Source organism: Arvicanthis niloticus, chromosome 16 (genome assembly GCF_011762505.2).
Source record: "Arvicanthis niloticus isolate mArvNil1 chromosome 16, mArvNil1.pat.X, whole genome shotgun sequence".
Taxonomy (NCBI): Eukaryota; Metazoa; Chordata; class Mammalia; order Rodentia; family Muridae; genus Arvicanthis; species Arvicanthis niloticus.
This window is the reverse complement of record NC_047673.1, coordinates 45,826,841-45,844,246: the sequence shown is the minus strand read 5'-3', so window position 1 is coordinate 45,844,246 and position 17,406 is coordinate 45,826,841. Positions and strand designations below refer to the sequence as shown.

Genomic DNA, 17,406 nt, shown 5'->3' with positions numbered 1-17,406 from the left:
GGGTAGTCTCCCTTTGTGATTTCTTTATTGTTTCTACTTCCATTTTTAGATCCTGGATGGTTTTGTTTAATTCCTTCTCCTGTTTGGTTATGTTTTCTTGCAATTCCTTAAGGAATTTTTGCATTTCCTCTTTCAGGGTTTCTATCTGTCTACCAGCGTTCTCCTTAAGTTCTTTGAGAGTGTTATTTATGTCTTTATTAAAGTCCTCTATCATCATCATGAGAAGTGATTTTAACTCTGAATTCTGCTTTTCTGGTGTGATGTGGTGTTCAGGGCTTGGTATGATGGGGGAACTGGGTTCTGATGATGCCACATAACTTTGGATTCTGTTGCTTACATTCTTGTGCTTGCCTTTTTGCCATCTGGTTAACTCTAGTGCTACCTGTACTTGCTGTCTCTGACTGAAGCCTGCCTTTCCAGTTATCTTGCTTGTGTCTGATCTCCTCGAGGTCCAGATGTCTCTGTGATCTTCTCCAGGTGCACTGAGTACAGTGGTATCTCTAGGATGCCTCAGGATATGGTGCCTCCATGATAGCAGTCCAGTTAGATGTCTGCTGTTCTGGGTGCAGTGTCTCCTCTAGGATGTCTCAGGATAAGGTGCCCACTGATCTGAATGCAGTGGCTCCTCTAGGATATCTCAGGATATGTTGCCTGATGCTTTGAGTTCAGTTGGTCCTTTGTGGCTCTGGGTTGAGTGGACCTTCCAGAATGACTAGGGATGAATCCGGGGTCCACACAATAGCAGACCTGCCAGAAGTCTGGTCCAGGCTTCAGATCTGGGAGAGAGGCAGAAAGGTAGTGCTAGTCTGCAGGGGATGGGGGATATCTGCTGGAATCTAAGCACTTCCAGTACCCAGCTATGGGATTAGGGCAGTGTGTGGGTCTTCCTACCTATGTTGGCTCTGGGATACTTGGAGCCTCCAGGATGTCTCGGGCTAAATCCAGGGTCCACACAACAGGAGACCGGGCAGAGATCTAGTCCAGGCCTCAGATTCGGGAGAGGGCGCCATATTTATTTTTAACTTACTTTTTTTTTTTTTTAACTTCCTCACTTTGTATATGGCTCATTGGCTCATTCCCAGCCAAAGCCTCATACAAACTTTCCGCCATTTTCTATTTCCTTCTACTTTGAGTATCGAGTGGTCCCCTGTGTTTACCGTGAAGATGAAGTTTCAATTTTATCCCAGGTAGGTGCTTACTCACTCACTATGACCATAAGCCCAGAGAACACAGCCAAGATAGTAGAACATATATCATGTACAGAAAACAGCTTTTGTGAAAGCCTCCATTCTTGTTGTTATTACGTACATGATGGTTAAGCTGCACACCTGCTACATATATGTCTAGATCCAGTCCATGCATGTTCTCTGGTTGGTGGTTTAGAATCTTAAGTCCCCCAAAGGTCAATGTTAGTTGAATCCATTGGTCTTCCTGTGAAGTTCCTTTTGCCTTCATGGCTCACAATCCTACTTCTTATTCTTCCTTAAGATACTCAAACTACATCCACTGTTTTTCTGCAGTTGTCTCTATCTCTCTGAGTCAGCAGCTGCGTGAAGCCTCTTAGAAGTAACATGCTTCTGTCTGCAAGCATAACACAGTATTATTAATAAAGAAAAGATGTGGCTTGCACATGGGATGGATTCAATTTCATTCAGGTTTTATGTGGATATTCCCTTAGTCTCTGCTTCATCACCAGTGTCAGAATTTCTTGAAGGCAGGATAAATTTTTAATTGAAATGTTTCTGGGTGTGTAGGTGTCTCTATCACTCTTTTGGGGTTTCTGACAAGCTAGAGGAGGTTGCTTCTTCAGGTTGTACATCTGCAATATAGTCAGTCATAACTAAGATCACCTCCATTGATTCATTGGTTTCTAACTTATAACGGGTAATCATCCCATATTCAAGATGTCACCCATCTCTGACCTCACCTAGTTGCAGATTTCAATTAATTTTCACAAGCCTCTAGCCCTCTCTCCTGTCCTTCTCTACACATGATCCTGAAACCCTCTTCGCACTGCCTTACCCACCTACTTCTCTTAATTCACTTTTCTCCCTCTGCCTATTATGGTTATATTATGCTACTTTCTAAATGAAATTCAAGCTTCCTTGGTTGCACATTCATCAAGTGTAGGTTCTTTTTGTCTTAGAGTGTAAAATGGTAAATGTATTTTATGGCTAATATATATTTTAACTAACTACATACCAGGCATGTCATTTTGTGACTGGGTTACCTCAAACAGGATGAAAGTATGAAACTCTATCCATTTGCTTGCAATATTTATGAGTTCTTAGCTATTGAAACTGAGTATTATTCTGTTTTGTAAATGTACCACATTTCCTGTAGCAACTATTCAGATTATCTTTCCATGTATGTTGTTTATAATTTTTGGGTTTACAAATAAACTGCTATGAACATAGTTGATTAAATGTTTTTATGGGATGTTAGTGAACTTAAGGTTTTATCATATATCTTTCTTTATTTTCTTATAAATATTCTCTCTGATTTTAATATATTGCTTAATCTTGCATTATCATTCAGTCATAAAAGAAGTATTGCACATCTTCATTTCTATCATTCTATCATTGGAAAGGTGATTTGTTTCCATATTGATATTTCATTTTCACAGAGAGAATATTTTTTTAAATTAATGGATGACAGTTGTCACAATTGTGTTTCAAGTTATACTGTTTTAATGAATAATAAATTATGACATTCATAATATAAAATATATGACATATTTCATGAAATATCTTCTAATACTTATTATGTTTTAAGTTCATTGCAGAATCTATAAAGGAGAGAAACCTTACAAATGTAATGAATGTGGCAAATCTTTTACTCAGAATTCACACCTTCAAGGTCACCAAAGTATCCATACAGGAGAAAAACCTTACAAATGTAATGAATGTGGCAAATCATTTAAAAAGAACTCAATACTTCAAGTTCACTACAGAGTCCATACAAGAGAGAAACCTTACAAATGTAATGAATGTGGCAAATCTTTCACATGGAGCTCAGACTTTAAAGTGCACCAAAGAATCCATACAGGAGAGAAACCTTACAGATGTAATGAATGTGGCAAATCTTTTACAAGGAACTCAGTCCTTAAAATTCACCAAAGAATTCATACAGGAGAGAAACCTTACAAATGTAATGAATGTGGCAAATCTTTTACTCAGAATTCACACTTTCAAGTTCACCAAAGAATCCATACAGGAGAGAAACCTTACAAATGTAATGAATGTGGGAAATCTTTTACAAAGAACTCAAACCTTAAATTTCACCAAAAAATTCATACAGGAGAGAAACGTTACAGAAGTAATGAATGTGGTAAATCATTTAAATAGAACTCAGTACTTCAAGCTCACCACAGAATTCATAAATGAGAGAAACCTTAGAAATGTCATGAATGTGGCAAATCTTTTACAGAGAACTCAAGCCTTCAAGTTCATCACAGAATACATATATACCCGAAAGTCATATTTTAATCATATTCTGTAACTCTTTCAAAACAAAATATGAAGATTATTTCAGCCAGAATTAATCTGACATCATTAATAATGGTATAGTATTCATTTTCAAATTCAAAAACAAAATAATATTGTGAAGTGTAAGGATTGAGACAAAATGGTATTAATATCTATCCTAATACAAATATGTTGCTTAATGTCCATATAGTTTAGTTTGGGAGAATATTGGCATTTGTGTGATATATTCTCTGTGAAGATTATTGTGCTCTTAACTTTTGAACTTTTGATAGAGTAGTTTTTAATCTCTAATCTCATATTTTTCACATTTTTAATAAATGCATTACCACTGTCCTTCTATTACTATTGCCTTGGTGTGATACCTGTTTATTTTATGCTGTGTTGGTATCACTCAGCTCATTCAGTTTCTTATTGCTAATGCCAGCAGAAACATTTGGCAAAAGAAAATTTGATTGCTTTTGACAACTTCCAAGAAAACAATTTAGAAGGTAATTATGGTGAGCAGAAAAAAAACATGAGGTTTCCCGAATGCATGCTTGCTTGTGTAATTGTGTGTGTGTGTTTGTGTGTGTGTGTGTGCGTGTGCGTGTGCGTGTGCGTGTGTGTGTGTGTGTATGTATGTTGTGGAAAAATTACTTGTATAACAAAGTACATGATTTCTGGTATAGGGCAAAATTATAAATGGACCCACTGTGTGGGTTGAGGGTTGAATCTTTAAGATGACAAATCCTACTATCATCAAAACATTAAAATTCTTGGGTTGTTCTGAATAATATCTATGATAGAATTTTCAGTTTTTGATAAAATTCCATGAGTTCACAAATGGATGATGAAATGGAAAAGGCCTCATTTACTTATTGCAAATGACAATATAATTTGTACTTGAGTCTCTGTTAGCAACTTTGGATATCAAACAAGGTGTACAAGGATAGTTAGGCCATTTGCATTTCACATTTATTGTGAACAGACCAGTGATTAACAGGTCTGAGCAAATGTCTATGGAGTAGGATAGTGAAGTTTTTATCCAGATGTCAAGAAGTGGTACACATCTGGGTAACATTTTAGTATTTTGAGAATTCTCCACCTTGATTTCCATAGTGGCTGTGATAATTTGCAATCATGAATGTAGTCTCCTGTATCACTTTTGCATTTCCTTTTTCTCTTTATTGGATATTATATTTACATTTCAGATGTTATCACCTTTTTCCATTTCTCCCACACCAAGAAATCCTTTATCACATCCCCCTCCTCCTGCGTCTATGATGTTGTGCCCCTACCCATCCACCCCCTCCCACCTCCCACCCTTGAATTCCCCCATACTGGGTCATCCAGCCTTCACAAGACCAGGGACTTCTCTCTCACTTATGCACAACAAGGCAATCCTCAACCAAAATATACAGATAGACTCATGGGTTCCTCACTATGTGCTCCCAGGCTTAGACACTGGGGAACTCTGGCTGGTTGGTATTTTTGCTCTTCTCATGGGGCCACAAACACTTTCAGGTTCTTCAGTCTTCACTCTAAGGCCTCCATTGGGAACCCATTGATCAGATCAATGGTGAGCTGTGAACATCTGCCTCTGAATATGTCAGACTCTGGCAAACTGCTAAGGAGACAGCTATATTAGGCTCTTGTCAGCATGCACTTCCTGACATCCACATTAGCATCTACCACTGCTGACTGTACATGAGATGGATACCCAGGTGGAAAGGTCTGTAGAAGGATGCTCCTTCAGTTTCTGCCCCACACTTTGTCTCCATATTTGCTTCCTTGAGAATTTTGTTATTCCTTCTAAGTAGGATAGAGGCACTCACACTTGGTCTTCCTTCTTCATGAGCTTCATGTGGTCTTTGAGTTGAATCTTGGCTATTTCAAGCATTTGGGTTAATATCCACTTAGTGAGTAAATACCATGTGTGTTCTTTTGTGATTGGATTACCTCAGTCAGGATGATATTTTCTAGTTTCATCCATTTACCTAATATTTCTCAAACTCATTGGTTTTAATAGCTGAGTAATACTCCATTATGTAAATGTACCACATTTTTTGTATCCATTCCTCTGTTGAAGGACATCTGGGTTCTTTCCAGCTTCTGGCTATTATAAATAAGGCTGCTATAAATATAGTAGAGCATATGTCCTTGTTATGTGTTGGTGCATGTTCTGGGTATATACCCAGGAGTGATATAGCTGGGTCCTCAGGTAATGTGATGTCCAATTTTCTGAGGAACCACCAGACTGATTTCCAGAGTGGTTGTACCAGCTTGCAATCCCACCAACAATGGTGGAGTGTTCCTCTTTCTCCACATCCTCACCAGCATCTATTATCATCTGAGTTTACCTTACTTATATTTAATTTTATGTCTGTAAGTACATGAATGTATCAATAATAGTTTGAGGCATAGGGGCCTCCTCTTGTCATGGATCCCAATTTGGGCCAGTCACTGGACTTATTTTCCCTCAGTGTATTCTTCATTTTTGTCCCTGTAGTTCTTTTAGGCAGGAACAATTCTGGGTCAAAGTTTTGACTGTGGGGGCACAAAAGCCTTAATTTTGGTTGCAACAATCAGGAAACAACCCAGATATCCCACAAAAAGAATGGATAAAAATGGGTTTTATTTACACAATGGGATATTATTCAGATATAAAAGACAAGGAAATCATGAGTTTTGCCAACAAATGGATGAAAGTACAAAATATCATTCAGAATGAGGTAACTCACTCACAAAAGGACATGCATGGTATATACTCACTAATAAATGGATATTTGCCAAAATAGTACAGAATACCTAAGGTAAAATCCTCAGAACTCAAAACAGTAAACAAATCAAAGGAACTAACTAAAGGTGCAACAATCCTATTAGGAAGAAGGAAGAAAGAAATCATATGGGGCAGAGGGACGTAGGATCATGGGTGGAAGAGTGGACAGGGAGGAATAAAGGGGAACAATATCAGGTATTTGGAGGTAAGATTATTGCCATGGGAACAAGCAGTAGAATGGAAGTGGGCAACCTTGGTTGTTAGGAGATAGAGGAACCCTCTAAACTGTGTCAGAGACCTGGGAGATGAGAGACCTCTAGGACTTAAAGGGAGGGACCTTATGTGGAATGCATAAGAGTGGGGAGAGGAAACTTGTGAAGTCCATTTCCAGTAGAATTTTAGGACATCAAGTAGAGAGTTGGGTTTGCCATCTCACAATTAAAAACTCTGACCCAGAATTGTTCCTGTCTAATAGTACTGCATTGACAAAATTGAAGAAGAGTTTAAGTATAAAATTTTCAGAATATGCCAAAATTGAGATCCATCTTAAAAGGAGGATCCAAGACTTGACACTATTGCTGATGCTATGGTGTGCTTACAGACAGGAACTTATCAGCCCTGCCCTCCCAGAGGCCCAACAAGCAGCTGACCTAGACATGGAGAGATATTTACATTCAACCAATGAACAGAAGTGGGGCACCTTTGTGGTTGAATTAAGGAAAGGCTGGAATTATTTGTAGAGGCTGAACCCATAGGAAGACCAGCAGCCTCAGCTAATCTGAACCCCTGAGATTATCTCTCAGGCACTGAACCAGCAACCAGGCAGAATGTTCTAGCTGGTCCATGGACACTGACACATACACAGCAGAGAACTTCCTAGCCTAGCCTCAGTGAGTTAAGTCATTCCTAAACTTTGAGAGAATTGACATTCCATGGAGTGGAGGCCTGGCAGGGAAGGGGTGGGTAGGGACATTGTTTTGGAAAGAGAAGAGAAAGAATTCAATGTGGAACTGTCAGAATTGGACCAGTAGGCAGATAATAACTATAATGTGGAAAAGACTAAATCAAAGCTAATTCTTTCAAAATCATCTGGAAGTTTGGTGATGATAGGTCTTCATTATTGTTTATTTGATGAAGTACAAATAAAGCTTCTAAGACTTATCCTGCATATCATCTAATATTCCTCATCTAGATTTATATAATCCTCAAAAATGAATCAGATTAAGCAACAGAATAGGATTAATAACTACCACTTTAGTGTACAACTGTGAGACTTGTCTTGACATAATCAAACGCTGATGAATCTGAACCAATGAATGGTTTAATCTACTAAGGACCTGAGAGTTTGAATACACTGCTTGGAGGTGGTAGACCTACATAAGTAAATAGTTTCCTGTGGGTTTTTCATCCGTGGCTGCTTTGATGGGTACAATTTTGTATACTTTACCTGTAGATACATGTCTTCATCCAAGTTAGAAATATTCTCTCCTACAGCAAACTGCTTAAACTGAAAGATAAATAACACAAAATAGTTTAAGGAAGTTCCTAAAAATGTCCAGATTCACTAGGGAACAACATGTCAGAGGAAGCAATTAAACTGAATCATCCTCACAAAAAAGCTAAACAGAATAAACAGAAACTAGACATGTGGCCCAGAATAGGTTTATACCAAATAAGAAACCTGAACAGGACACTTTTCAATCAGGTGGCCTGCTTTCAGGCTTACCATTGTGATCCAGATTTTCAGCTTTTTAGAGCTGCCACACATACTCACCTAAGCATTGGTGATGCAGCTCTCTTTGAATTAGTTCTGCTCACTGTTGTCCATACGCTATAAATAATCTCAGTAAAACTCATCCGTTCCCCAAATAGACCATTGGTGGGATCTGTTTTGGTCTCCTCTGTGTTTGTTATAATGTGTGAGTAAATGTTTCTTGTGTCCCCCCTGAAAAGATTTGTCACAAACATCACCATGATGATCTGAAACCAATAATTTAAAATAACTCTTATCTATTTCCTACTTTATTTTAGTCTTGTCTCAGAGAATTCACAAAAAAAAAATTGACCAACAACATAAGAACAAGAAAAATTGGCTGTTTACATGGACATGTGGCTTTTAAGTATTTGCAGAATTTTGGAAAATTATGGAGAAATAATCATCAGAAATAAATGAAAGATGTCAGGACAGTTAAGTCAGCAGTTTATCATTGGAGGACACCCCAAACTAACAGAATGACAACAGAAATGTACATAGCAAAGTCTATAAATGTGAGGCTTCACTAGGAAATTAATCTATTGTATATTGGAATGTTTACTTTTGATGCTAAGTCCTCACAAAATTTCCTGAACAAATAACTTTGACTTAATCATGAATTTGCACTAATAAACTCTCATATGTAAGCTAAAAATGAATTCTCACTATTTTTTCTGAATTTTTACTGATCCTGGACTTTTACTTCTTCAGAGAGAAATAAATTTTTGTTCTTTGTAAGCTAGGCACCCTGTTGTCATTTGATTTTACTTTGCATCAGATTGAGACATATCTTCCTAAAGGCTGCTTAAGGACGGCTTAATAAGATCTCATTTTCTATGTTTTCACAGACTTTTCTCCATACCTGCTGCCTCTTTCTGATTATGTTTAGATCATTATGTCACAGACTCAAATTCTCTAAATGTTTTTCTCTTTAATTTTTATCTATCTGGATCCAGGTTATTCTAGGTTTCCTATGGTTTGTTCAACAAGCTTTGTGTCCTTATTGACAGTGATGAACTATTGGAAAGGTATCTGAGGAAGTGCCCTGCAATGACAATGCAGGTACTGCAGGGTATACTTCTACCTTCTTTCCAGGGACTAGATATCAGGGCCAAGTTTCTGCTTTGTAAATAGGACAGATTTCTCAGTGCCTAGAAAGAAGTAACATGAAATTTATAAAAGAGAAATAAGCACAACCTACCTGATAAAACATTGTTAGGGCTTAGTTTAAAAATGGATAATAATGGGCACTAAGACAATTATACCAAAAGGATAAAAATAGCTTAATTTGTTATCATAATTGCAAGAAGCATGGTGGCAGGCATAGAAGGCAGAGTGCTGGGAAATACTTTAGAACTACATCATGATCTGTAGACAGAGAAAGATGGGGAGAGTGGCCTGACTTAGACTTGTGAAACCTCAAAACACACACCCAGGTACAGTCTTCCACCAAAAAGGCGATATCATTTGAATCCCATGAAAAATTTCACTTCCTGGTAACTAAGCATCCAAATATATGAGCCTTTGGGAAGTTTCTTATTCAAATCACCACAGCTGTGAAAACAGTAAAGTTTCAAATGCCACTAGAATCACAGGAGCACCCTAAGGAGAACAGCTATGATTGAGCTTCCAGGCATAAGTCATGTTTTTTTCTCCTACACACTTTCTTTTATGATTTCTCTTGTCTCCAAGTAAACTGTTGGCACATATAGATTCCAAGAGAGCCTTCTTTCTTCCTATGGAATATGAGGCTTTCTGGCTGTAAGGTCCCTAAAATGGACTTGTAGTGAGGTTCTCTTCTCAGTGAAGTTTGTCAATCAGAAACAATGATATGCCATGTAACTATTATGGAGATTACTTGGAAGTTTTAATGCACTAAAAGACAAGTGTTTCTTGGCAATTATTCACACATTCAGTTGGCTCATATAGACCTCCAAAACAAATCAGATATTGGAGAACTCACAGTATACTATAGCAAATGTAGCACATGATGTTCATAAGTGTAGTGACATCATTGGTGGGGTTGATTTTTACTCATAATATATAGGTAAATTAAATAAACAGATAATATGATATATATATATAACCTAGGAAATATACATTCTGAATAGTATCCATTCTTGATCAATTATTAATATCAACAATTGACAGTTGAAAATTTATGTATATTTATATATAAATATATACAGTATTTCTTCCTATTTCTGTGTTTATTTGTTTATTTATCTATATTATCTGTATCAGGAACAATTATTAATTCTATATATTTCTATATATCTAACACTTACCTATAGTTATCTTGTTCTAGATCAGTATAAACATCATATATACATATATGATTTATACATATTACTGAAACACATATGGGTATAGATATTGGATATAGATATATAGATATTAACAAATCAGATAATGGAGAAATCACAGTGGACTATAGCAAATGTAACACATGATTGTCATAATTGTAGTTACATCATTGGTGTGGTTGACTTTGACTCATAATATGTATGTAAATACTATGAACAGATAATACACCTAAATATGTACTTACATATATAAATATGTAACATAGGAATATATATTCTGTATAAGATATCTAATTGACAACTGTGAATTTATGTAGATTTATATATAAATATATACAGTATTTGTACATATCTCTCTATTTTTATTTCACTTTAATTATCTATATCATTTATTTCAATAACATGAATTAATTTCTATGCATTTCTTTATATCTACCACTTACCTGTAGTTATCTTACTCTAGATCAGTATGTATATAATATCATGATTTATATATGTATATATATATATATACATATATAAATCATATATATGTATGTATATATATGTACATATATATATATTAGTGATACACATATGGATGTAGGTATGGTTGTAGAGAAAAATAAGGGCATAGTCTATGATTTATTTGATGTTTTTCTGTTTTTCTGGTTTCAGGTTGAAGTATGTAATTTAATTTTCGATAGTTTAGGAATATGTGAAATCACAATGGTGAAATTTTCATTTCTAGGAGGGTTTTTTGTTGGATTTTTGCTGTCTATTATATAATGAGATGTCATCTGAAAATAGGCATTGCTTGATTTCTTATTTTCTCATTTCTAAAACTTTAATTAATTTATTACACTGCTGCTGTTATTGCTGCTGCTGTCACAGCTTCTGCCCTCTTTTTGCTGTACTCAGAACTCAACTTGTTCAGCTTCCTAATTCCAAATGAAGACTTGTAGCCCTCAAGAAATGCTGTTGGCTTTACACATCAGGTAGGTACATGTCTTAGTTAGAATTATGATTGCCAGATGTAAGGTCATGACTAAAATTCAGTAGGAGACAGAAAGGCTTATTTGTCTCACAATTCCACATCACGGTTTTTTATTGCAGAAAGTCAGGAGAAAAATTTAAACAGAGCATAAACCTGAAGGCAGGAGCTCATACAGAGGTGATGGAAATGTGTTGCTTATCTGCTTGTACTTCTGGGTTGCTCAGTATGTCCTCTTAAAGAACCCAGAAATATCAGCCCAGGGACGGCACAAGGCACATTGGACTGGGTCCTATTACATCAACTACTAAATGAGAATAAAACCTACAGCCAGAAATGAATGGCAGGTTTCCTCAATTGGGGTTTTCCTTTCTGAGATGATTTCTAAATTTTGCCATGTTTGATAAAATCTAGGCATTACAGGGTTTTTTGAAGCATTGGGTCAAATAGATTCAGAAGTTGCTGGGTTCATAAGTTTCTCAGCATGCAACCAGCCAATTTTTAATTTATTTAGAATACATAATTTAGTAATATTTAATTTATTTAATATATAATATCAATATTAATTAGTTTATTAATCATTTTGATATTAATATTAATTGTTTAATTAATATGAATATTTAATTAATATTTAATTTATTTAGGAAAGTCCATATTTGTCAACCTATTAAATTTCTTTATAATATTTATTCATTAGTCTGCTTTTTGCTCTAGAGAACCATAGTATAACACAATAAACAGATTCTATAAATTTTAATAATATTTGTTATTTTACGTGCACAAGGTTTTTGCCTGCATATGTTTCTGTTTCATACTTTAGTGCTTTTTTTCTCACAGAGTTTAGATGCTTGTATGATGTAACTTAGAACAAGTCTTGTAGACAGTTGGTTTTGAGATGCCATGTGGATGGTGCTAATTGTACCAGTGTTCTCTAGACAAGCTTCAAATGCTCTTAGGTATTGATTCTTCTTTTCAGTCTACTTTGTGTGAATTCATAACACAGGATGATCTCTATGAACTAGAAAAAAGAAGGGTCTTTTAAGAGCTTCATAGTTTGAAGAAGATTAAACGGTCATGTTCTGGAAGACCATAAGCTTGTCTGCTCTACTGAAGTTCCCACATTCTGAAGGCCTCTCAGGATTTCAGCTGAACTCTGGATAACATGTAATGGATCCTCCAGAGGAACTGCAACAGCTGGGAGCCTGAGTACTTCAGAGTACTTGGACAGCCCAGCACCCCTGAAATACTCCCCAGTCCTAGTCTGTGCATTCCATCAGGGCAGATTATAAGCTTGACTAATCTTCTAAATATCCTATATTCTAAAGACCTCCTGGAATATCCCCTGCATGCAGGGCAACAGGCAAAGATACCCTCTAATTTACCACAGAACCTGGGAACCTGAAGAGCCCAGTGGACTCAGAACCTATCCTCCCAACTCAAACTCCAACACTTTTCTGGCCTCTACCTTCAGGAAGGGCAGATCAGCAGCTTAACTGCTTCTCTGAAGAATACCACAGTCTGAAGGCATTCTAGGGGCTCACCAGAAAACAGGTCAGCAATTTGTCTGCTCTTCTGAAGACCCCAAATTCTGAATGCTTCCCAGGACCGATCAACAATGTGCATGACCCTCTGGAGGCCATAAAGTTTGAAGGCCACCAAACAAATGTGTTATAGCCAGGGCCACAGGGCTCCCAAGAGACATTCAGGAATCCAAGGTCTCAGGAGGAAGGCTCTAGACAGAGACACTCAGGCCAGTTATCAACAGAGTCAACCAGGTGTTAAGAATGTGCAAGACCATAAGCAACAAAATCCCATGTACTTTGGAATCATCAGAACCCAGTTCCCCACCACAGCAGTCCTAAATACACCAACATATGTGAAAACAAGGATGGTGATCTAAACTACTATTTCATAAAGATAATAAAGTCCATTAAAGCAGATATTAAAAAGTCATTGAAAGTAATACAAGAAAACATAGATAAACAGGTAGAAGCCCTTAAAGAGGAAGCACATAAATCTCTTAAAGAAATACAGAAAAACATAATCAAACGGGTGAACAAATTGAACAAAGTAGTTCAAGGCCTTAAAAGGCAAGTGCAAACAACAATGAAAACAGAAATGGAGGCACCCCTAGTAATGCAAAACCCAGGAAAATGGTCAGGAACTACAGCATCAACAACAGAATAAAAGTGATAGAAAGTAGATTCTCAGGTATAGAAGATACATTAGATATTAACACAGTTGTGAAAAGGTGTTGAAAACATAAAAAACTCATAACCCAAACATCCAGGAAATCCAGAACAAAATAAAAAGATCAACTCTAAGAATAATTGGAATACAACAGTGTGAAGATTCCAGGCTCAAAGGACCCCTAAACATCTTCAACAAAATCATAAATTAAAGCTTACCCAACCTAAATAAATAGCCATAAATGTACAAAAGTCCCTAGAATATCAAATAAATTGGACTAGAACAGAAAAAACTCTCATCGCATAACAATCAAATCTTTTAGTGCAGTAAAGAAATAAAGAATATTAAAAGCTTCCGAGGACAAAAATTCAAAAACATATAAAGCAGATGTAGTAGAATTATGCTAGAATTCTGAAAAGCGACAGTAAAAGACAGAAGAGCCTGGAAATGGTTCATGCAAAACTTAAGAGTACACAAATGCCAGCCTAGGCTACTACTATTCCTAGCAAAACTCACAATAATGATAGATGCAGAAACTAAAATATTCAATGAAAAAAATTTTAAAAATATCTGTCTACAATTCAAGCCCTACAAAAAACACTAGAATGCAAAATCCAACTCAAAGAGGATATTTATCCCAAAGTTAAAACAAAATACTAACCATCTCAAATACAAAAGCAAAATTAGATAATCACATGCACAGAATGTCTTCTAAAACAACAAACATAACAAAACTAAGAATCTTTTTTCTTTAATAACTCACAAAATCAACAGACTCAATTTCCAAATAAAATGACATAAGTTAAAAGAGTAGATGTGCAAACAGGATTCAGCATTTTCCTGCTACAAAAAACATATCTCAGAATAAAAGACTGGAAAAAATGTCTTGTGAGTACACGACCCCAATAATAGTGGGAAACTTTATCATCCTACTCTCTTCTTTGGACCGTGTATAGAAACAGAAATTAAATAGTGACATAGTGAAACTAATATAGATTATGAATCAAATGGCTTTGGCAGTTATACAGAGAACATTTCTCCTTAAAACAAAAGAATATACCTTCTTTTAGTACCCTGTGGTTCTTTCTCCAAAATTGACCACATAATCAGTAATAAAACAAGCCTTAATAGATACAAGTGTATTGAAATCATACCCATGTGTCCTACATTATCACCATGAAGTAAGGCTGGAATTTAGTAACAACAAAAACAAGAGAAAACCCACATATCCATGGACACAGAACAACTATTTTCTTACTGATAACTTAGTTGAGGAAGGAAATAAAGAAATTAAAGACTTCCTAGAATTCAATAAAAATGATAACACAGCATAACCATTCTTATGGAACACAATGGAAGCAGTACTAAGAGGAAATCTCAGAGCACTAAGTGCACTCCTAAAGAAATTGCAGTGATCCTACACCAGCAACTTAAGAACATTCCTGAAAACCCTAGAAAAAAAAGCAGATACACCCTGGGGGAATTGATGGTAGGAAATAGGCAAAATCAACACAAAACAAATGCAGAGAACTATACAAAGACTCAACAAAACTAAAAGCATGAACATCTAAATTCAGATCCCCCTCACCATTCTTGATTCACAATCCATGATTCCAATTTTAAAAATTCAAACATAAAAGTTGATTATTTGGATGAGATTGTTCCTGCAAGCTCAGGGACTTGAAGATTTATTCTCTAGTTGGTGGTGCCATTTGAAGAGGCTTAGATGGTTCTGTCATTCTGGACTGTATATAGATGGATACAGACATTGAGAGTTTAAAGACATCATTGCAGGTGAGACACAATACTGCACATCTAATTTCAGCACTCTTAAAGCAAGATGGGGATCAGAGGCCGGGTGTCTTTTGGATGTTGTCATTAATTTACTTATATTTATCGGTTCACATTCTATTGCTCAAATAACTGACACAAAGACCTATTTTCTTTATGAGCAACCACAAACATAGGCTGGACAGGTTCTGAGCTAGTCTGACTACCTTATTCTGCTATTATCCAGATAAATGTCCAGTCACATTCCAATCTCGTCTTTCTTAGCTCTCTGTAGACCATGTTTGGCCTTTTGTCTGCTTCCTTGACCTCACACCAAATGTTCCTTTTCTCTCCCAGTTTCATTGTCTTTCTACATTCTTTCTTCATTTTCTTTTTCCCTCAGACCCCTGGTTGGGTTCAGTGTCTAGCCTTATTTACTCTGTCCATAAATAGCCTGATCACCTTTATATTAACCAATCTGAATTAGTTGGGGATGATTGTTTATACAACAAATAAGTTTATAGGAGACACGTTTATACTTAGGAAAATTCTAGCATCATGGATGTGAGAAGAGCTCTGGAGAAGATATAAGCAAGTTAATATGAAGTGCACAAGACCAACCCTCAATACATGGAAGCTAACCTTCTTCTCAAGACAGCAGTTTGAATAGACGCCATCAATAGATGCTAACATAAACAAGATTGAAGGTTAGGACAAATACCAAATGTGTTGGCCTAAGCTGTGACAAGGCACACTTGCACTAACTTATGAAGATAAGAACATACATGAACCTCCTTTTTTGTGCACACAAACACAAATAAATTCACATTGTGTTATAAAGTATAAGAAATATATTGACCTTATTTTTTTCATAAGAAATGATACTTGTACAAATTATTTAAGAACATATTTTAAAGAATTTTTGTAGTAGACATCCATGGGCTTCTTTTGAGCTTACATTTCTCCTGTTTCATGTTTCCACCTTCTCCTATGTGCAGTGTATTTATGCTCCCAAACTACATGCCTAGCAATCTAAACACCAACATGTAAGTTTTAAATTTACTTTTAGATTTAAAAAACAAGAGTAACTTGGAAAAGAGGTTCAAAGAGGAATTGTTAAGGGAAGTTTGACTATGACTATGTCTGTACAAGATTAAGTTCATTATGTTAGCTGTGTTCAAAGAGCTAGATGACTATGGGTAGCTTCATTTCCTAGACCAGGCAAGCAGTTCTGTGTATTAATGAAGAAGTTCAGCTGAGTAAAATCAAGGAGGTGAAGCAGTGAGCACACTTGACTTCACTTCCCTCTGTTCTTGAATATGGATGGGATATAACTAGATGCTTCAGGATTTTGCCACTGCAATTTTATGACAGTGATACTATAACTTGTCATTATAATCTGATACAAACCGTTTCTACCAAAAATTTTTAGTTATATGGACATTACTAATAACAGAAATGATAGTTACAATAAGTTGATGGCAATATGTTGAAGAACCAACTAAAATTTTAAAATCAGAAGAAAAATTTTTATTTAAATTTATTTGAAGAAAACCCTGACAGATGCCTTGGTACCTTTGTTTCTGTATTTTGTTTTGTTTCTCTCATAAGACAATATAAAAATTAAAAATCTTTGAACTATGACACACATTCTCTTTAATGACTGATATCCTTGTTTTCTATGTTTCCACTTTTGTGACCTGAATGTTTTAGTCTCTTAAATGCATGCCTGATGAACTAATTTCCAAGTTTTAAAGGTTGCCTATGGTCCCTCCAAAGAACCAATATCTAATATATACTGGATCTTGGCTTTTCTGGGTTCTCTTACTCTGAGAAATTTTTGACTTCTGTTTATAAATTTTACAGTCTATATTAGTTTTATTCCAACAAACTGAGAAGATTATGGCATTTAGGTAATCATGTTAGACATTTAACAACAAAACATAAAAGTTAATTTCAGCCCCAGTACTGTAGATTAGATATCACAGTGAGTAAAATTCTTGGTTATTGATCTTGAAGAATTGTGTTTAGTTAGTATACTGAAACTCAAGTAAAAAAAAAAAAAAACATTTCATGGTGGTACATTCTTGTACTCCAGGTAATTAGAAGACAAAGACATGTATGATCCTTACTACTCATGAACAGCCAGCTTGATCTACTTGAAATCT

At 35.8% G+C, this 17,406-nt stretch overlaps 1 pseudogene; it reads left to right on the top strand.

Moving 5' to 3' along the window:
• The window catches only part of LOC143434578 (uncharacterized), a 365,164-nt pseudogene that overhangs the window by 222,723 nt on the left and 125,035 nt on the right, over positions 1-17,406 (top strand).